This window comes from Haemaphysalis longicornis, unplaced genomic scaffold (genome assembly GCF_048455015.1).
Source record: "Haemaphysalis longicornis isolate Haplotype H1 unplaced genomic scaffold, Haemaphysalis longicornis Haplotype H1 scaffold_4, whole genome shotgun sequence".
In the NCBI taxonomy this organism is placed as follows: domain Eukaryota; kingdom Metazoa; phylum Arthropoda; class Arachnida; order Ixodida; family Ixodidae; genus Haemaphysalis; species Haemaphysalis longicornis.
Genome location: NW_027526361.1, coordinates 141,082,776 through 141,104,021, shown reverse-complemented (window position 1 = coordinate 141,104,021; position 21,246 = coordinate 141,082,776).

Below are 21,246 nucleotides of genomic sequence, written 5' to 3'. Positions count from 1 at the left end.
ATAAAATGTTATTTGCGTGGTCAATCCACTAAAAGAAGTGTATGTCAAACAGCTGGAATATTTTTGAGACTTTTTTGTGAATATGGACTCAGTATTAACAGCTCGTTTTAGTCGTACTAGTATTACTACTGATACAAGTAACCATACTTCTTGAGCATTTATACTACTTTACATAAAACGCGGCTCGTCTGCGTTTGCCTAATAACATCTAAAATTGAACCGAATTTCGGGAGTTCTACGTTTTCAGTATTTAATAATTATAAATCAGCAATATAGTGGAAAAATACGCAAACCCGACGTGCACATTCTATTTTACACGGTAACATTATTCCATAGGCTGCCTCTTTATAGACAATTATAAATAGCCGAAGTACAGAGACAGGAACAATTCATCAATACAGGTGCAAATACGCGCGAACTTTAAGACTTCATCTATGAAATACACAGCAAAGATATGAATTTGCGGTGTTTCACGTGGTGTCACTTTTTAATACGTTCGGTTCCTTTTCTTTAACCATATAGAAAAAAAAAACAAGTACCAAGAAGTACGCGTATTGGGCTATTTCTCAGCCTCGAATTTTGAGATACACCAAACTCAACTTTTGAGGTAAATGAATCAAACAAACCTCACTATACGTATCCACCTCGCGCTACAGCTTCCGCAAACCAATGAGATGCCCAAATTCGACTGCGCGGGAAACCACATTTTTAAGAACCGCATTCAGCAAGAAAAAACTACATGCGAAGTAACAGGGAAAATGTCGTAGCGCACATATTGAAACCTTGAATGCTCTGTGCTTACAAAACTGTGTCGCGTTTCTAGAAGCGCGTGACTATGGTCACGCATGTTGTGAGTTTGAACGCTCGAGGCAGCGTTTTCTTTTTTTCCCAGAAGACCTTGCTACGAGCTTAACTGAAAGACCATTATATGTTTCGAACCTTTTGTTGCTGCGTTTGTGCAATACAGTTAAACCTCGGTTTAACGAAGTCACCGAGGCCCGCAAATTATTGCGTTAACTCAGGAACTACGAAATTTGTCGAGAGACGACAAATTTCGTTAGAACAAAACGACAAATGTATTGCCTCGAGAAAAAGCTGGAGAGTTTGGCCTGCGCGCCCTTCGTGAGCAGAGGTAGCATAAACTTCTCGTAGCTGGCCATTGAAGCCCAAGCGTCCAAGCCGCCCTCGTGTGCCCCACGAAGCCGCCTCAGAAGGTCGACGGCGTCCGTCACCTGGGTTGGTGTAACCACGGGAGCCTCGACAGTATCCAGATAGTTCCCATCTTCAGACTCCTCTTGTGGGCTGTAAACAGGCTGTATGATCCCCTCGTCTCCGAGAACTTCTGTTGTCAGTGTGCGCGTCTGCGTCGGCGTTTACGAATTCGTCGAAGTTGTGATCTGCGACCACCTCGTCACGCCGACGAAGCTCTTCCCAATAACTGGGCGATGACTCTTCCTGCTCGTGTTGCGGGCTTGTGGAGCCCGGAACACGCTCTAACAGCACACTGCCAGCTCGTGTGCTGGTAGTGTGCTGCCAGCACATGAGCTTGTGTGCTTGCACTGCGCTGGCAGCCAACTGCCAGATATTCTAGACGACATAAATTTGAAGAAACTACTCTTGTTTTTCCCAGAATGCTTCGTTAAATCGGAGTTGCCGGTTATTTCAAGTTCGTAAAAGCAATAATCCTGTGTGCAACTGGGGGGGGGGGGGGGGGGGGGGCGAGGGGGGGTTCGGAGGGGAAGAATCCGGATGGCTTCGTTAGACCGGGAAATTCGCAAAATCGGGTTTCCTAAAATCGAGTTTCAGCTGTATTTATATTTTGGTGTTACACAAGAGTAATAGTTTTTTCAACAACGTCTTTATATCCCATCGCAATGCGTCAATTATACTCAATACAGGACCATGTGCCGAGTAGTTGTGATAAACACAGAGTGCTCATGGTAAATGGCGTAGTTGTGGGGTACTGTGTGGTTGTGATAAACTCAACAATGAGGGCTGCATTGGAAATGCGCGCACGTTTTGTGTGAGACGTATGCGGACACTCCTCAGCTTGCCTTGATAAAAACTGTCCTGTGGTACGCGTGGAGGCTTAGACACGTGCCTTAACATTTAGGCCTAATTAGCGTCAGGTACTTCATCAGCAACGACAGTTCGTGCTCTCTACCGGTGCGAGGTCTCGTTTGGCGCGCAGAATAGACTGTTTCTCGAAAGTTACCTGGCGCATAATTTACTTTTGCTAATATGCAATAACTGCAAGAGAGTTATTTGCGCGAGAAGACCGATACTCAACACACTCGGCCTCATTGCATACAGCCGTTGTATGGCAGCGCAAAACAGTGGCACTATTTAGGCTCAGTAAAGCTTCGCCCTTGTTACCTTTTATTAGTGCTACCTGGGCTTTTAAATAAGGGGGCTTAATAAGACAGAAATATACACCAATGTGAAGGAAACGCATGAGGCAGTCTAAACTAGACTTCCAAATAGTGTAGAAATAAGGATGAAGGCAAATATAATTACACTTGTTTCGCAATATTTGGCAACATAGCTCACCGGGATATTCCACTACGTCTGGCTAACTGCTACCTCGTGCGATGAATGCAAGCATTGCTAATCAGCCGCGCGGTGCGCTGAAAATCTCTTATACCATGTGCAATTTCGAATACCTTGTTTTGCAATTGCGAATTACCGTCAACTTACTAGAGCCATGCCAGAAATACCACGCACACCGGCAAAATGAAGCGTTTAGAAAGCCATAGTAACATTTAAACGCAATATCCATTCAAAGCAATCATAAACCAGTTACCGCATCACCTAATTAGGATGTGCTCGAATGAAAAAAATCACGCCATATCCACGGAATGAATGATGATAAGTGGGGCGAAGCTCGAGAGGGGGAGATCATCGGTAACCTTAACTCTCCCGTGAAAGTTCGCCCATTACATCATAAGAAAGACGTAAGACTGTGTGCGTACATTGTACAAATCAACTTTTATTTTCAGAGTCAATGCTCCCAGGCCCAGACCTGGTGGAAGACCCCGCGCCATCGAGGACTACCCCGCACCTCCACCACAATTTGTCACGTAGGATGGGACACAAGGGTAAAGAAAGAACTTTTATTTAGGGCGAACTTGTGCCCGAACAAGACGAGAGGAAACGAGCAAAGGTCCTTGCGTCTCGTTCGATCTCCGAGAACGACTGCTTGCGTTCGTGGCGTGATCTCTTGCGTGATCTCCCACTCCCAGTGCACGTGCGCTCGCGCCTCCGTTGGCGAACACAGACAAGCTCGCGCTCCCGGTGCCGAGTTTGCGCAGCCGGTTGCAGCCGGTTCTTGCGCGTGCAACGCGGCCCGCTTTGCGACAACTCTGAAAGCATGCGGCGGCCACGTACCACGAGACACAAGGGATGGACAGACCCATGGCTTTTGGAGCTTCACCCCTAAAAGCTTGCGTGTGTTCAAGAGGCCTTGCGTAAACTTCAAATTGCAGGCCCAGCCTAGCTCAAAGGTCATGCTCCTCTAACATTACATATGATTTTGTAAATCCTGAACTATCTGACGAACTTGGGACTCGAGCGAAAAGTACTACCCTCAATTTTCTCCGAAGTGAACGCTCCTCCGACCGGCGTATTTAGCGCCTAATATTATCCCTACAGTCTCGAGCCAGATTTATTTCCCAAGTATTCAGAAAATACCGGCTGTAAGGTCCACTTATGAGATTAGAAGCTGGGCGCCCGGGCTGCGCGTGAGAACCCGCCGCTCTGTCTGGCGACGTAGCACTGGCGACACTGCGCTGCAACCACCGCTAATGGACCTCTCCCCCCAGATTGCATTTTTTTTTTTATTTTCGCAAGTTGGCATTCACCTTTATTAGTCTAAACACAGCTTGCTCTTCACTTCGTTTGCTCTTAATCTTATTAGAGTTAAGATACAGCTTACTAGCAGCAACTGCAGCTCTTTTTTTCTACATTTTCTGTGGAGTGATGTGAATTCGCTTCTTCAAAGCAGATGACTCTGGTTTCACAGCAACGCCTCTTGGAATGCTCTTGCAACAGTCTCTTCTCTGTATGCGCAAATTACCCAGGCAGCCGGCCTTCGAGCCGGCCTTCGAGTTCCTTCGAGTGTACAGCACACCTCAGAGTTTCCACAGTTGCACTTCACTTGCGAAGACAAGTTGTCACTCGCGACGACAAGTTCGGACAAGTTCCTTGGACAGCACAGCTCAGAGGTTGTTACTGCGAGAACCTCGCGTTACAGAACCACAGTCGCTCTCTCTCGGCTTGCACAACACCAATGCTGTTTTAAATGAAAAAAAAAATAGAAATAGCGAAGGAAAGTTAGAAATGAAAAATAGAAATTAGCAAAAAATTACATTCTTTGCAGTCACTTATTGTTGAAAACGCGTGGTTACTCAGCAACACCAGTCACTAAGCTATAGCGTTTCATTTCAACAGACTCAAAAAAATCCCTAGATTTCACAAAAAGACGCCAAATCTTTAAAAGAGACAAAAAACCCCTAGATCTAGGGATAAATCCCTAGGGTTGGCATCACTGGTGCGGGCCGTCACTGGCCGCCGACATTGCAGGTGGGGGTCTAGCTATCCTAGCTGTGGCCGTCGCACCTCCATGCAGTATTCCGCATCTACAACCTCCGCAACACTTTCGTTTACCGCACGGTCAACTGAAGGGCGACGCTTTCGGATAATCAGTGCGCGATAGAACAGCCTAAAAGAGTCATTTTGAAGGTTGGTGCTGTTGCGACGCATTCCAAGAATGTTTTTTATAGATTATTGTGTTCGGACACATACCAAGGAAAGCTCATTCATGTTGCTTTCGAGGTCCGCTTAAGCTAAGCGCGGTGCCTCAGCGTTTACGCTCCATGTTCTTGGTCCCTTTGCGTCACCCGGAGACAGTACCGTACACACGATTTCATGTCGAGGGGAAAAAGGAAGGGTAAAGCATGAAAGAATTAAAAAGTAAAATGAACAGCAACGAAACAAAAATATGAAGAGCAAAAGCCAAAAATTATTCCAATAAAAATATCGCGATGATGACATTCTCGGCATGATTGACCGATTGTTTTGTTACCTTTTTCCGCAGTGAAATCGTGAAACGGTTCATCGTCACTGTGAGAGTAACATAGCAGCCACATATGGTTGGTGCGTATAGCTTGCGAAGGCGCACTGAAATAATTTTCGGTAGTCATTATTTCATGATAGTTAAAGTTCGTGTCCTTGTTCGCCCGCTGCATACGCCAGCGTCAGGAGGCTGCAACAAATGAATACATTCACTGAATTTGTTCGCTAAGAGCAAACACATTTTTCGTGTTTTTTTCGAATCGCGTGAGCGGCTCATCTCGCGCCGAAGGCACGAAGCTACATGTGAGCACGGCAAGCATCTCTGTTTTGCCGCATCCTCATGGCAGAATATAATTGATCAAGGTAAAAATTTATTCACTTACAAGCAATGAATTTCGTTCGTCTTGAACCGATCCCCCCATTACATAATACCAAACTTGTCGTTGTCGATCCGCTGATAGGCGGCAGGCGGCTATCGTGGATTCCTCGTCGAAAAATTTATTTCGCGTCGCCTCAGCAGGTTAGGCATTCATTGTGTTTTTAACACAGGGCTCTGCCTCCTCAAAACATGACAATATTTCGCAGCAAGAAAATTTCCGTCTGCCCCCTACCCCCAGCACTATTTCACTTGACCAAATTTCTGCTGGTGCTGCATGATAGCAGATGGTTGATAAACAGTATCATTTCATGGCACGAATCAGTGCGGACTGCCAATGTAGACGGTATGACTGCGCTTTGGAGAATAGCTGAAGTTCGAGAATGGGAAATGTTGCTACGAGCAAGAGCAGACTATGTCGCTGCTTTGGCTGCCAGCTTCTTCGGCACATTGCGCGCATCCACAATACACGCCGAATTTACCTCTTTGGGGATTCCGAAAAGTCTGATACCGCTGATTTTGCTCGCAAAATTTGAGTAGCCGAGAGCACAGCAGCCCACCGGCATCAGAAAAGCCAACACGTAAACAAAAACTCCACTTTTGCGTGCGTGTAATGCAGCCTCAGGGCCTCACTACATACGCCCCGCGCACCGGTCAGAATGTTTTGCCAATCACCCTCCCAGCCACACCCAGCACGTGCGCTTTCCGTGACGTCACGGCCGCCGCGTGACGTACCGCGGGAGAGGTCCATTCCTCGCGGCGCGCACGGGAGACGGATTGTCTGTCCCACCGCATTCCTCAAGGATAATCCCCCATTGAGAAAGCAGACACCACCGCCAGATTCCAGGAACGCCTGCCCGACTCGCAGAGGTGGTGGGATTACCGGCGTGTCTCTATAGTTGTCGCGCCCTGGTCAACATGACGCACGGTCGCCGTCTTTTCTCTCTTTCACCCCACAGGGTCGCATGAAACTGCTCGTCTGTGGGCGTGCCGTTGACCCGAATGTGGCGGCGCCTCAATGAATATTCCGTGGCATGCTGAGTGACAGCTGTCTACGTGAATTCGGGCACTCCCATACGCGTGTACGAACGCTACAGGGGCGTTCCCGAGAGAGGCTGATCTCGAGGTTATATAAGGCCGAACTTGGCCGTTAGAAATCGTTCTGGTCTGAGCGCTGAGCTGGCAGTTCCCGGCGAGACAAGGAGTCTCGAATGTTAACGCTAGGTTGGGAGTTGTGAGCCCCCTAGTCGATGTTAAGATCGCGTCGGAGGTTTAGGGTGCAGCGCCGCACCGGGCAACTAGACGGATCTTGCGGCGAGACAGGGTCTCGGCCGTTGTTTCTCGAGCGGTTTGTGTACGATCCGAGAATAGGAGAGTTAGACGAAGTTGAGGAGCTCGAGTGATTTGTGTGCACTCGGAGCTAGCGTCTAGCGGAAGTTTGAAGTTTTTCTTTTTATTATTCATGTACCGAGTTTTCGTACTGTAAATAGCTGTACATAAACTTCCGTTTCACTAAATCAACTTCAACGCCTCGAGTTCGTCAATTCGACCGCCACCTCCAAGAACTTCAACACCGTCGCCCAGCCAGCCTCCTGCCAAATCAACCGGAGCCCGGGCGATTGGGTTCCTGATCGACACCGGACTTCGGGGAAACGATCTTCACTGGCTTAGATGGGGAAAGAGGGCCGCGAGATGCCCATCGCTTTTGCCAGCCATCGTTTCACTCCAACCCAAACCCGCTTGTCAACCATCGAGCGCGAGGCGTTTGCCATCATTTGGGCATTGAAAAAGTTTGATTATTTGGTTTTTGGTGGCAGAAGTCAATGTCGTGTCTGACCATAACCCTCTGTCTTACCTGGCGACCTGTACGCCTCATGGGGCTAAATTGTCAAGGTGGGCGTTATCCTTGCAACGCTACAACGTTGTGGTTTCTCACAGGAAGGGAGCAAACAACGCGAACGCGGACGCACTGTCGCGCCTGCACAATGTTGCTTGGGGGGGCCACCATTGAATTGCCTCTCAGCCTTAACACCGCCACGACGGACGTGAACGTTCACGTTCATCCGTCATTTTTCGTTGGTGGTGGGTGTGTGTGTGTGTGTGTGTGCCGTGGTTGTGCGCGACGAGATGCCTTGGGTGCTCGATCCGTGCACCGAATCGGTCGATCCGCGCAGTGAACTGAACTTCCTGCGCACCGCAAGTGAGTGAAAGCACCGCAGTACATTCTTGAAGCAACGTTATCAGGCTACGCCGTCAAGGAGGACATTTGCGTGCGTGCGCATAGTGACAATGCAAACTTTATTAACGTTTATTTTCGTTGACTGCGAAATTGCCCGTGTTGTTTGCCAGTCCGTATTCCTTTTGTTCTTGTTGTCGAGTGCTGGGATGTTAGTGCGTGCTTGCAGTTATAGCGCGCATCGGTGTTTTAGGTTGGGTTGTCTCGTTGTTCGTGGCGTTTACGCGCCCCGGAGACACGACCCAATTTCTTTTTGCTTGCACTTAGTGTTTTCAGCATTTATTTTGTGTATTTTCGGCTTGCTAGAGTATCCCATCCCGTTTGAACGGCTAGTGAATAGGTTGTGTTTGTAGTTTAGGCGAGAGAGAGTTCGGATCAGGTGCAGAAATAGATGGGGGCCCATTTGTGGTAATGCCTAGCTCCTTCCACGTGTTTTGTTTTCGTGTGTTTGTTTGTTCCGCTGTTATTGCGGAGGGAGAGAGGAAACGAGTGGCCCTTTTAAATTCTTTTCGGATTGACTGAACCAAGAGGTCCAGTAACCCTCTTAAAGGGGGGAGTTGTAAGGTCCACTTATGAGATTAGCAGCCGGGCGCCCGGGCTGCGCGTGAGAACCCGCCGCTCTGTCTGGCGACGTAGCACTGCCGACACTGCGCTGCAACCACCGCTAATTCGTCGCGGCGCGCACGGGAGACGGATTGTCTGGCCCACCGCATTCCTCAAGGATAATCCCCCATTGAGAAATCAGACACCGCCGCCGGATTCCAGGAACGCCTGCCCGACCCGCGGAGGTGGTGGGATTACCGGCGTGTCTCTATTGTTGTCGCGCCCTGGTAAGCATGACGCACGGTCGCCGTCTTTTCTCTCTCTCACGCCGCGGGGTCGCACGAAACTGCTCTTCTGTGGGCGTGCCGTTGACCCAAATGTGGCGGCGCCTCAATGAATATTCCGTGGCATGCTGAGTGACAGCTGTCTACGTGAATTCGGGCACTCCCATACGCGTGTACGAACGCTACAGGGGCGTTCCCGAGAGAGGGTCATCTCGAGGTTATATAAGGCCGAACTTGGCCGTTAGAAATCGTTCTGGTCTGAGCGCTGAACTGGCAGTTCCCGGCGAGACAAGGAGTCTCGACTGTTAACTCTAGGTTGGGAGTTGTAAGCCCCCTAGTCGAGGTTAAGGTCGCGTCGGAGGTTTAGGGTGCAGCGCCGCACCGGGCAACTAGACGGATCTTGCGGCGAGACAGGGTCTCGGCCGTTTTTTCTCGAGCGGTTTGTGTGCGATCCGAGAATAGGAGAGTTAGACGAAGTTGAGGAGCTCGAGTGATTTGCGCGCACTCGGTGCTAGCGTCTAGCGGAAGTTTGAAGTTTTTCTTTTTATTATTCGTGTACCGAGTTTTCGTACTGTAAATAGCTGTACATAAACTTCCGTTTCACTAAATCAACTTCAACGCCTCGAGTTCGTCAATTCGACCGCCACCTCCAAGAACTTCAACACCATCGCCCAGCCAGCCTCCTGCCAAATCAACCGGAGCCCGGGCGATCGGGTTCCTGATCGACACCGGACTTCGGGGAAACGATCTTTACTCCGCCTTCCAAGAAAAAGTTTTAATTTTTTTCTGCTGTTTGAATAAGTTATCCGGTTACGTTATCCGGTTACGGTACCGGATAAATTATCTGATTACGCCACATTTAAGGCACGAGCCATTAAACGGCTCCGGATGCCAATGCTGTGGCTTGATCGTAACCAGTACGTCTAAATTTGATTTTTTTTATTTATTCAAATTTTTGGCCAGCCCCTGTTCCACTATGCACTTTTGCAGTGCATCGAGATATCACAGCGCGCATGCTGACAACTAGAGACGGGCCAACGGGAACCTTGCGACGTTTGGCATACAGCCAGACACGCCCTAGATGATGGAACCGGGCAGTGATGCAGCATGAGATGACACTCGCACCTGTGGCAAGGCCTTTTCGCAGAGTCACTTGTGCGTCACGTCCGCATGCGTGTGTAATGTCCCGGTAATAGTCAGTAAAACCAGCGCTGGATGGTTCTGTCCAGGGATAGTTGCACTTGCACCCGCGGAGCAGTAAAGGAGAAGTCGATATAGCAACGCCGGACACAAGGACATACCCAGAATCAGGACAAGGTGGTGTCCACACTAAGCAACCTTTTTATAAATGCACTGTTAACACCACGTCGTCCGCAGCCGCATTGCAATCACACCATCTCTGCAATGACTTACCTTGGAAGAAAGCAACAACATCATCACTTCAAAGTAAAGAGTGTTGGGACTTCGCAGTGGTTGTGACCTTACACACCTGCGCAGTGTTGCACAGATACCTCCTTGGAATAATCACTTGGAAACTTCGTCTTTCTGATTCCCAGACAAAATCGGCGAATGGCAGTTAGCGATATGACAACCACGAATTGTATAGCGCACTAGCGTATTTCCAGTTTTACGATTCGCAGGCACTCAGAGAGGAAATGAACAGATAGTTTTTTGTTTATTGCAACATCAGCTACACTTGCGTGCTTTTTTCAGACCTTTTTATTTCTAGCAAACTTAGTGGACGTTCAAACCGGCCGGAAGGTAGAAAGAACTATGAAGATATGTCTTCGTTTTCCAGTCAATAAAGCCTAAAAGGCTGCAGACATCCACTATTTTTCAGATATCCGTATGAGGTAAGATAAGCATAAGAAGTGGCGTTCACCTACTTCTTTAGCAGCCGACGTTCCGCAATGACAGCTGCACGCTCATACAAAGAGGGCCGCTCCCCGCAACCTCACATGTTTGCGCTCAGGAATCTGGCGGTAACCGGACGTGCAGGAGGAGTCCGCCACACCGTGCATGTACTGACGCAATGTTTTGATGGCACTGGAGCTCGAGTTCGGCTAGCTCGCGCTCATCTCTGTGCGCAATACGAATCGCGTCACGTTCCTGCATCGGATATTTGCGCACCTGGTGCGTCGCTTGTGGACCGACGTGCACCGACTGCAAATATCACGGGAAACAACGCTGCTCCTGTTATGTTTCCTCTTTAGTGATTCTTGCACAGACCTTTCATGCGCTCTAACTCGACCACGCTGCAAAGAGTGCTTTCTTGTAGCGCCATGACATCACCTATTTTTCTTTGCTATTTTTCTGAGCACTGGTGCAGCTCAGTTGAGATTTACCCTCTGCGTTGGAACTGGTCAATTAATGGCTATTAAAAAACTGTGTACAGGCTCGCGTTATTTAACCTTGTCGCATAAAAATTAAATGCTTCATTCAGCAAAAATTAGCCTTTGTTCACATCATCCCTACTAATTATCGGGTGTCTGCAGCGGTTTCATAATTTCCATTGGCATAACAGTTCGGCCATAGGACAAGATAACCCTCCTATTCTTCCACAGCTCATCAAAACTACTCAAGTGCCTCCGAAGATATCCCGTAGTCGTCTTGGCATATTTTATTTCACCTCGATGCAGGCATGCAGTTAAATAGCAAACCGAATGTGCAATTTAGGATATTTCAAATACCAAACCAACATTTTGGAAATGTAATATGGAATATACGAAGGTACATAAGCACTCCCGACAATGAGAAATGCCAGCGAGTATCGATATTTGTGTTAGAGTAGCTCAGTTTGTTATTAAAAACCGGACACAGTTATGGAAGTATAGCAATACCACGTCTGCTTCTAAGTCTAGCTTTTGTATGAACGAAAAATCTTGCTCCAATTCTACAACTATTGCGGAAAGCGTCAATCGTTGTTTCATCCCTATTTTCTACCATGCTAACGACACTGGCGTACACTTGGCTTCAGATTTGCTATTTTTTCCAGAAATCACAATACTGTTCTCAGGTGTTCTCGATTCAATGCTAAAACTTTACTTTAATACGAGTTGGGAGCACGACGGCATACCTGATGCTTTTTAAGGCTTTACTTCGAATGGTTCGCTTGTTACCTCAGAGTATATTTTATTACAACTCTTGATTCGGTTAGCGTAACCTCACTTTTGACATAGGTATTGCTGTTTCATTATTTAAATCTGCAAGTAACCAGCTTATTACTTTTATGCACCTTTTTGTATTTTCAACAAGCTTTAACATTCTGGAACATATCATTCATCAACATATTATTGAGTGCTTGCCGGCCAACAGGTTCCTGTCCCGGCGCTAGCATACCTTCCGAGCCGAATTTGCAACGACGCAGCTTTTCACGTTCACCCGCGATATTGGCGCAGCAATTGACAACTAGCGACCGGCTGACTCAATTTTCATATACTACAAGAAAATATTGGACAACGGGCGCTATAAAAACTTCTTAAAGTGAGAGCCATTCTAAACAACTGAAGATTTCTGGGTTGAATTGCAAAACATTTGCGGCCATGACCTCAATACGTTGCTTCAACCATGTGCAGTTCTGCAATGTTTAGATCACATCTGGTGGGCCGCAAGACTCTGTGGTGTGGCAGCTCATATGTAATACAGTTATTATAAATGTTGTGGTGGTTATCTTTTAAACGATTGAAAACAGTCGTTTGAAGGTCGATGAGTGTACGTTGCATTATGTTATCACTACTTCACAAGACCAGTAAGCGCTTTAAGGTGTTCCCACTATTTTGCGAATGGTCGTACAGCTCGCCAAATCCCACAGACTACAAAAAAACTGTAGGCGTAACTTTCTCGAATAGAGAACACTCTCTTTGTTTTATTAGACACAATGGGTGCACCTTCACTCCAGTGAGCCAATTCCAGTATTGTCGCGTTCTCAGCTCACCTTAAATGGAGCAAACTTGTAGATCAGAGCGATTCTCCAGCTGAATGAAAACTTGATCACTTCAAACGTAGATGGAAGCCTTCAGTGAAACTGGTGCTCTAAAATGCCTCAGTGTTTCGGCCTCCTAATACAGCGCATAACAAATTTTAAAATTAGGTTGTAATTTCTTCTAAAAAGGCGATACGGTTGTTACCTAATTGTTACTGTCGAGGCTGCTCACCATCTTTGCGAAGTAATTCTTTTTCCCTTCATTCACTTCAACACCACCTAAAGAGTGAAAGTGCTAGCTTGTCGAACAAGATTTTACACACAACTACCGGCGTACAGGCGCTATTATCTTACGTTATTATACCATGCGCTTAAAACACAGCACACACGCTGTCAACACTGTGGCATCGAGTTCTCACCAGGATTACCTAAAGACTTTGTCTACGTATGGCGCAACTGTAGAACAAACTTGATGCTTCTACGCATTGTCCATAAACACAGAAGTCTTCGGAAAGAATTGCATCAGTTGGTACCCAAATCCTTGCACTGCTGTTATTTGTGTGATTTTGACTGCGAAGCATTATATGTGTCCCCCCCCCCCTTCCGCTCGCCCCCCCTCCCCGTGTTTTCGTTCCGGTGAAGCGGATTTACCCGGTGCCGCTGCAGCGCTCCTCCCCACCACCGCCGACACCCCTTTCAGAACTGTTATTCCTATCGCCACCACTGATGCCTCTTTCATAAGCTGCGCAATCGGCTGATAACGACGGTAGCGCCCTCATCAGGCGTTCCCGGGGCAACTTGCCCGCTTTGAACGCCGACGTGAGCTCATAATTATTTTTCAGCATGTAAGGCTTTCCGCGCAACATTTTCGCCCGTGTTTTTAAGGCCAAAGCACGCGCTCATAACCGGCAAACGGTTTATGCGTGCACTGTTTGGGGGCGGAAGCAGGGAACCGTGCATGCACAGCTAGTCTTCGTGCTGCTACTGACGGCATGCGCGTTGTGCTGGCGGGAAATTTAAACAGGGAAGACTTGAGGCTCAACGCGACCTGTCCGCTGCCCAGAATGGTCGAGCGGTTTGGGTTAAGGTTGGTGTGGTATACAGAGAGTGAGATGCATACGAAACGGGGCGGCAACGGACAGCCACAAGTTTTTCCAGCAGAATATAGCTCCACTCCTCCCACGTTTTAACTCTTTATGAACAGACGCGTCTCGTTCGCTTGGAGGAAGAACGGCGGAAATCGAAGGAGCGTCTGCCGTGACAGAAGCGCAAATGGGTGCGAAAACAATAGAAAACCTTGCAGGAAAATTTATGGCGTATGCGGACAACGACAAGGAAAGAGATGCATCACTGAGCGCTGCTTTCAAATCTGAACTTTTGGGTAGCGTTCCGTGGTGTCTCCTCATTCTTATCCTTGTTCGCACGCGCTGTGAATTTTTTTGCTATGAAACACCAACTCGCCGAGGAATCCCAACTCGTGAACAGAAAGCCGCGGCCGCCACCCTTTCCACTGCAATTTCCAGAGATCCGGGCAGCATCAAATCTTTTTCGGAAGAACAGTAACATCGAGGTGAGACAGTATTTTTTTGTTCAGTGTGAAAGGCTTTCAGAGCGACAATTTCGGCAATGCCTTTCACCCAGAAGCACGCGCACATAACTGGTAGCGGTTTATCAGGCACGAGTTTGGAGTGGAGGGAAAGTAGGGGTGGGGGGCGGAAGGGGCGTGCACGCATGGACGTAGGTTTCATGCTCTCACTGAAGACACGACCGTCGTATTGGCGCGATTTTTAAACGTGTACGTCCACCGCCCCAGTGCGAACTTTCCGTGTCCTCAGTTGTCGAGGGGAATGGGTTGGCGTGTTACACAAGCAGTAAGATGCCTACCACGCGGGAGGGGAACAGGCTGCTCTATGTTGGTCCGCTTCAATAAACAGCGAGTCTTTGGAACTTTCACTGGGTTAATTGCTGGACCACCGCTTTTCTGATGGAGGCGAAAAGCGAAAACCCCCGTGTGTACGAGATTTAGGCGCACGTTGAAGATCCCGATGTGGTTTAAATTAATCCGGAGCCCCCCACTACGGCGTTCCTCATAGCCTGCGTTGCGTCGGCGCGTTAAACCCTGCAATCAATCAGTCTAATTGCTAGATGGAAAATTACTAAAAAAAACGTGTTTTGTTTCGTGCATTTCGTGGACTGCGTCCACCTTCGCAGGTCATCCTGCTCCACACAATGGAAGGGCACTAATTTGTTGTTATGGACGTTTTTTCGCATTGTAATGGTATTAGTAAATAGCGTCAGTAAATAAAAAATAAAAATTAACAAATTAAGTCGAACTGCCGCAACAAATGTGTAATTATCATCATCACCCTTATACATTTGCTCCTTTTGCTTCTCGTAACTGTGACTGGGGGCCCCATTTTCGACTTTATGAAGTATCCGTGAATGCGTGAGTTCTCAGCAAGCTTTGTCTGATTACCATTTAGTTTTGTCACGTGCTTCAGATTGACAGAGCGGCTGTGTGTGCTTTCGTCATCTTCACACTTCAGTGATGTTTACCGGCACCAGTTTCAAAGTTCACTTTTTTCTCGCCAATTAAACCGCAAAATTATTGGCCGGCGTTGGAAAACTAGGCGAAATGCACATATCATGAGAACCTAGGTCTCTATCTGATATTGAGCAAAAATACGGTTTGTTGGCCAATCCCTTCTTGTGACTGGCTGAGAAGACGACGTATTAAAACCGCCGGCGGGCAATAGAACGTCACGCACTGGAAACTTTAGTCGGCTTAAATGACACATGTTTTTACACAAGCGCTTGGAAATGGCGGCAGCCATCGCTCTGAAATAGCGGCAAAAACAGTCACGCACCCTCGGCGCCGCTAAATACCCGTGAATGTGCAAGAGGCGAAGTTTCGCTGAAGGGGCGATCTAATATCCTTGTTACCCGAGCACACTTAACCACGGACCAGAAAAGAGTGGTGAGACAAAAGCGCTGTTTCCTGCCTTACACGGCGGACGAAATGGCGATTGTACTTGTCATCATGGTTAACGCAAACCAAGCTTGAAAACCTCAGTTCGGTCTTGCAGTCTTTCGCTTATTAAGGTCACCACAGCCACACTGTTCAGAATGGCGAAAGTCTATTCGTACTCAAGTGACGGTGAATCAGTGGAGGCGAAAATACATCTGCCGTTCGGCGGAGACGAAGGCTCTTAGAGAGTTATGGAAGCATTACCTTTAATCTCCCCGTGAGTGCACACAAAACGCACGGTATTACGAGGCGATTGTGGCCGATCTAAACGCTCTGTTTTCCGTAGATGAGCCATTTTCGTAGATGAGCCGCTGCTTCTCTTTTTGTTTCTTTATCGTTGTGTTAAAAATTTGTTAATTTAATTTTTTTTTGCACTAACCACAACGTGACTACAGAAGCCACACTGAAGATGTCGCGTGTAACAGTCGAAACCAAAGTTTGCGATAACTGCGGTTCAAGTTTTGTAAACCCGGTTAAACATAGGTGCTGTTGCTTTCGCGATAAAACAAGGGTATAAAACTGCTCTCAAGTGACCAAAACCAATAATTTTTGCTGCTCCCTATTCACAGATAAAAGAGCAAAACATAACCCTACATGTTTGGTTTTTAATAAAGTAAAAAAAAATTAGTAGTTAGTGGTTTCGTGTAAAGCAACACAACGGGGAAGTACGTGTCTCTTCATATACAAAAAAAACTTAACGCAATTGCATTTGTCCTTCCCTCCCCCCCCCCCCCCAATAAGTCTTACGGTGTCATGATCCAAAACAAGAAAGAATTAATAAAGACAACATTCTGTCTTAACGCTGCGCTGATGGCGTTTGAGCTCAAGGAATTAGTCAATCAGCGGCATCCGCATGCGCTGCCAATACCAGGCGTTGCGTTTAGCTGTCATTATAGCATCACACAACCAATGGTCACGTCCGTGTTTTTTTTCTACGTTGGCGCTATAAACTTGTAACGTATCAGCAGACGATAGTGTGGTGGCCGTGAGGACTGGGAAGGTCGTAATACATCAAACATCATGCAATTTAACAAGGAAACAAATACGTCAACTACAGCTCAAACAATGTTTAAAAATCATAAATAGATACTGGCTGAAAGATTGTGTGATGTTTACTTTAACACACTCCTTTACCTCGCATTTTATTCAACGTTACTTGACCGCCCTGTGGTTTTGACGCTAATTTGTACTCTAAAACATGCGTTTTTGCAATCCTCAGCTGCCGTCTGTATTTTTACAATACGTAGGGTGTATTATATTATTTACGCGCAATACCTGATAGCTCCGTAGTGATCATTCGTCACTATGCGTCAAACTACGATGCATGTCGGTAGAGCTATACGTGAATGCGACACTGATTGCTTACGCTTTACCTTCGCTCTTGTTATGCCTACGTCATGGCCTAACGTCACGCACCCGAAAGGCTGAGCGAAAAGACGTGGCAAGTCGGGTCAAACTTGTATCGCAAGCGCAGGAACTGTTGACGGAGTTGAGCTGAAATGATACTTATTCGGTTTAACGCCCGGTAGCCACATATTTCCTTCCGCGCATGATTGTGCGCGTTCTCTTCGGTCAGCGCCGTCCGTTAGGAAGCTTCAATGAATGCCGCAGGAAGGCGATGTGCACATCAGATTGATTAATTGATTGATTGTATGGTTTAACGCACCGACGCAACGCAAGCGATGAGGCGCGCCGTACTGGAGGGCTCCGGAATAATTTTGACCATCTGGGGATCTTTAACGTGCACCCCAAATGTCGTACACACAGGCGTTTTTGCTTTTCGCCTGCATCTGAAAAGCGGCCGTTGTGAGCGGGAATCGCACCCGCGTCCTCGTGCCCAGCAGCACAAGGCCGTAGCCACTGAGCCACCGCGGCGGGTGGATGTCAGCATCATGTTGGCCCAAATATGCCTGTCTCCCACCCTGCAAGTATGGCGCATAGTAGGAACGGGCTTTGGCGCTCGCATGGCGGCTTTTTATGATAAAGAAGCAGAACAACTTATGAGGCGTCAGTAGATGTATCTAATACATGTGAGAAAGATTATTAACGCCACATTTGATTGGTCACCCTTTAGTCTGTCGGCTAAAACCATACGGCCACAGTGCTGACCAATACAAAAAAAAGCCATAATATGCGCGCCCGCCTCGCAACCTGGAGGCCCAAGTTCAACTAGAATTTTGTTCGCCTAAAATGTTCTACTTTTATTTTCTTCAAGCTTGAGGCTATTTTTCGATGCCTCATGGCTATTCCGAATTTTCAAACAAGTGAAACAACCAACGCTTTCGCATGGCATCCCAATATGCGCAAAGCCCATGTGTACGTTGATGTCTTCATGCTCTGTCAGAATAGCAAGAAAATACTACGGTATTTTCCTACTGATGTGCACACCCCTATCATATTCGGATGGAAACAAAGTCAACATTCATATTGGAACGGGTTAGAATCCACGCTCCCGGCGGGTCAGCTTCAGCCACTACACGCACAGGCGAAAACGTTTTTCCACTTTGGCATTGTTGCACTTGCGTCCTTCCCTGAGTCCTGGGCGGGTAGCCCGGGGATCGCATTAGCTGGTAACATAACCTACCAGCCAAACCGACATTGTGCTGCAAGGCGCCCTTTAGTCAAATTATAAATAAACTGAACACTTAAAAAGACAAGAACCATTATACACTTCATTGTTGTACTTTTGTTTGCTTGTATTGTCCCTTTTGCCCTCTTACTAAGAGGTATTGATGCCACTGTGCTATCTTTGTGTGATTCCTACCTTCCCGTGTGAAATTACATTCGGGGATCTGGCCTGTAAATAGTTCAGTGCGTACCCCACATTGCATAAACAAAAAAAAACGGAAAAAAATTGTCAGTTGCGAATTCTGAAAATCGTTTGTTGAAATCCCACTCAGGTTCCGATGTTGCTAAATTTTTGGTTGTGTTTTTCACCGTACATTGGTTGTAGGTGTGCGCCATTTATATGCCATATTTCGTGATTTCTGTGCGCTAGAGACGCGGTAGTTTTCATCTGCTATGTTAACTAATCATTTCACTATTAAGATGCCTGATAATGATTGTAATTTTAATTGTACGTGTCTAGTGTAAGCTGTTTACACATATATTTGTTTTTGTTCCTTCTTTTTCGGGATTTTGACTGTGAACATTTCCGCAAAGGTTTCTCGCTTTGGGCTTTTGATCAAGGCGAGTGTTTCTTTTGCATAGATAGGCTTAAGCGTAAAATATTGCAAAAAAGTACTTTCCGAACAGGGTAAGGGTCTTTCTTTAGCAACAAGAGCAGCGCCACGCCCGCATGGCAAGGGGGCGGCTCACGAGAGAGACACCCCACCAATTATTAGTCTAACAAAAAAGGATTCTGGCATAAGACATTTTTCCTGCCCAACCTCTCTTGAAGCCTCCACGTAAAAAAAAAACGCAAAGTGTTGAAACTGAGGCTGGAGGAGAGTGTACAAAGCCGTTCACCGATTCTGTTTGTTTTTTGTTCTGTGCAAAGCCTTCGTTGTACGCAGTAAAGGACGTTCGGTGCCAGACACGGTCGATAACGTTATTGGCGTGCGCCGCTTGACACGGATGGTAGAGAGATGGGCGTTGATTCTCTGTGACTGAGGGTATTATAGATTGTCGTCTGTGCTGACGAGAATTCCCGGTCGTGCTGCCACCAAAAATGATGATGGCAGGGTCCCGTCCCGCCGAGGCGGTAGACTCAGAAGGCAGAGCGCCGCAAGGCCTGAAAAAGCGTTGAGGGTGGCGCTCTGTCACTGCTATCCCAAAAAAAAAACCTCAGCAAGCATTACTTGTGAAGAACCCGCTCAATGAAGTTTGGGGATCTCTCTAAGGGGAGCTACATACATGACGCCAAAAGAACGATAAGAACGAAAAAACAAAACTCGGTATTCAAGTGCAAGGACAAAGGAGTTTGTTCTACAATAGCCAGAATTGTAAGTTTTTATCACCCGAAGACGTTGGGAACAACCTTGATGAGACACGTTCTGGAGCTTTTACCAATTGTGTACAGAGTTTGTATGAAAAAAAAAATGCGTTTGCGCCTTCATAGTTTTATGAGAATGAAGTTGCTCGTCAGTATTATATTAAAGCGAAAGCCTCAGGGGCCCCTTTCTACCAAAAATAAAAAGACATGGGTGGGGCTTTGGTTGTTGTAGTCGTTATACGTTGAATAAAGTGCTGTTTCTGCAAAAACTAAATTATAACGAGTGGGTCATCTGCTCTGTTAGAACCAGGATCATTACAGTAGCGGGCTGCATTGCACCGTCTACTGTCCTTTTCTCACAGAAACGTACTCCACCTACGGTATTTCCCCTCAATCTGGTCGATTAACACCTGTCGTTCATTTGGGGATGATGATCAACTCACTACCGCGCTACAAATGGCTAGCATCCTGGTTAGCTCAGTTGCAAAAGGGAGTGCCCTAGTTAGGCGGTGGTCCCGGGTTTCAATACTGGACCAGGACGAATTTCTTTCTTGTGCGAGGTTTCTGAGGAAGCTGTACAGGTTTTTCTTGTTGCCGTACGGCTGCATTGAAGTGGATGTTGAATTTGCGGTCATATAAACGTACTCCGCAATGTGAATTTCCTTCAATCTGGTCAATTAACACCTCACCTTCACACCAAGTTGTTGATCAATTCGCTATCCCGCTACAAATGGCTTGACTCCTGTTTAGCTCACTTGGTAAAGCGACTGGCCTAGTTAGGCAGTGGCCCCTGTTTGGAATCTTGGAGCAGGATAAATTTTCTTTTCACTGCGAAGTTTCTGACAAAGCTGTACAGCTTTCCCTGGTAGCCATACGGCATCTTTTAGGTGGATGTCAAGTTTTTATATTCATTTAATTAGCCCTTTCCTACGAATATGACTCATAGAATAAATTAAATTTGACATGCGATGTTTACAGGTTGTGATGCAGTTTGGACACAATGCACTCGAAAAAACTGTCTATTAAGCAAAGAAGTTATGGCGAATGACAACGACAAGCGAACGATCCTCTACAACGACAAGCATATCCCAGTCTATATGCCAGACTAAAAGATTTTTTAGATGCGAACGCATCTCATTCACTCGCCTTGTCCCTGCATCCATCCGGCGTTGTCGACGTCCACCCCTCCCCCATTATCCTCGCCGCGCCAGCTGCGCTCTCCGCCGCTCATCCCCTCTCCTCTCCGATAGCGAACACTGTCTCGCGAGGGGCATTCGATTAGATTCGATTGGACTGGCTTGGCTTGGATTGGATTGAATTGGATTGGATTGGCTTTGCTTGGCTTGGTTTCGATTGAATTGGATTGGATTTGAATTGGATTGGATTAAAGTGGATTGTGTTGGATTGTGTTGCGTCATAGCCGCGGCAGACGCACTGGCGCCGGCGCGTCCCCTCACCGTTATGCGCGCTATAAAACGCGGTGCCTGCGCCGCTCCACTCCAACTTTCCAGTGCCGTTCCTCCGCTGTCCAACTCTGCAACGTGAAACCCCTATGCGTCGCATCTACACAGGGGTTCCCGCCAGGGGAGGTGGGAGTTTTAGATGCGAAGCAGGTCATGGTCGAGCCTGTTTCCTCTGCCGTTGTGTGGACGCGGTTTTGCGGCGTCCACACCCCTACTGCGAATGCTTGGCCAGGCACTGCTCATAATCATTCTGGCAGGATGCCCCTAGGGACTGGCAATCCAAAGAATCCATCACGAGATAGCTTCACGTTCAACCCGCGTCGTCATCTTCCCGTAGGGGAACCCTGAGTACCACAGCACCACTGCGCATGCCTGGCCAGGCACCGC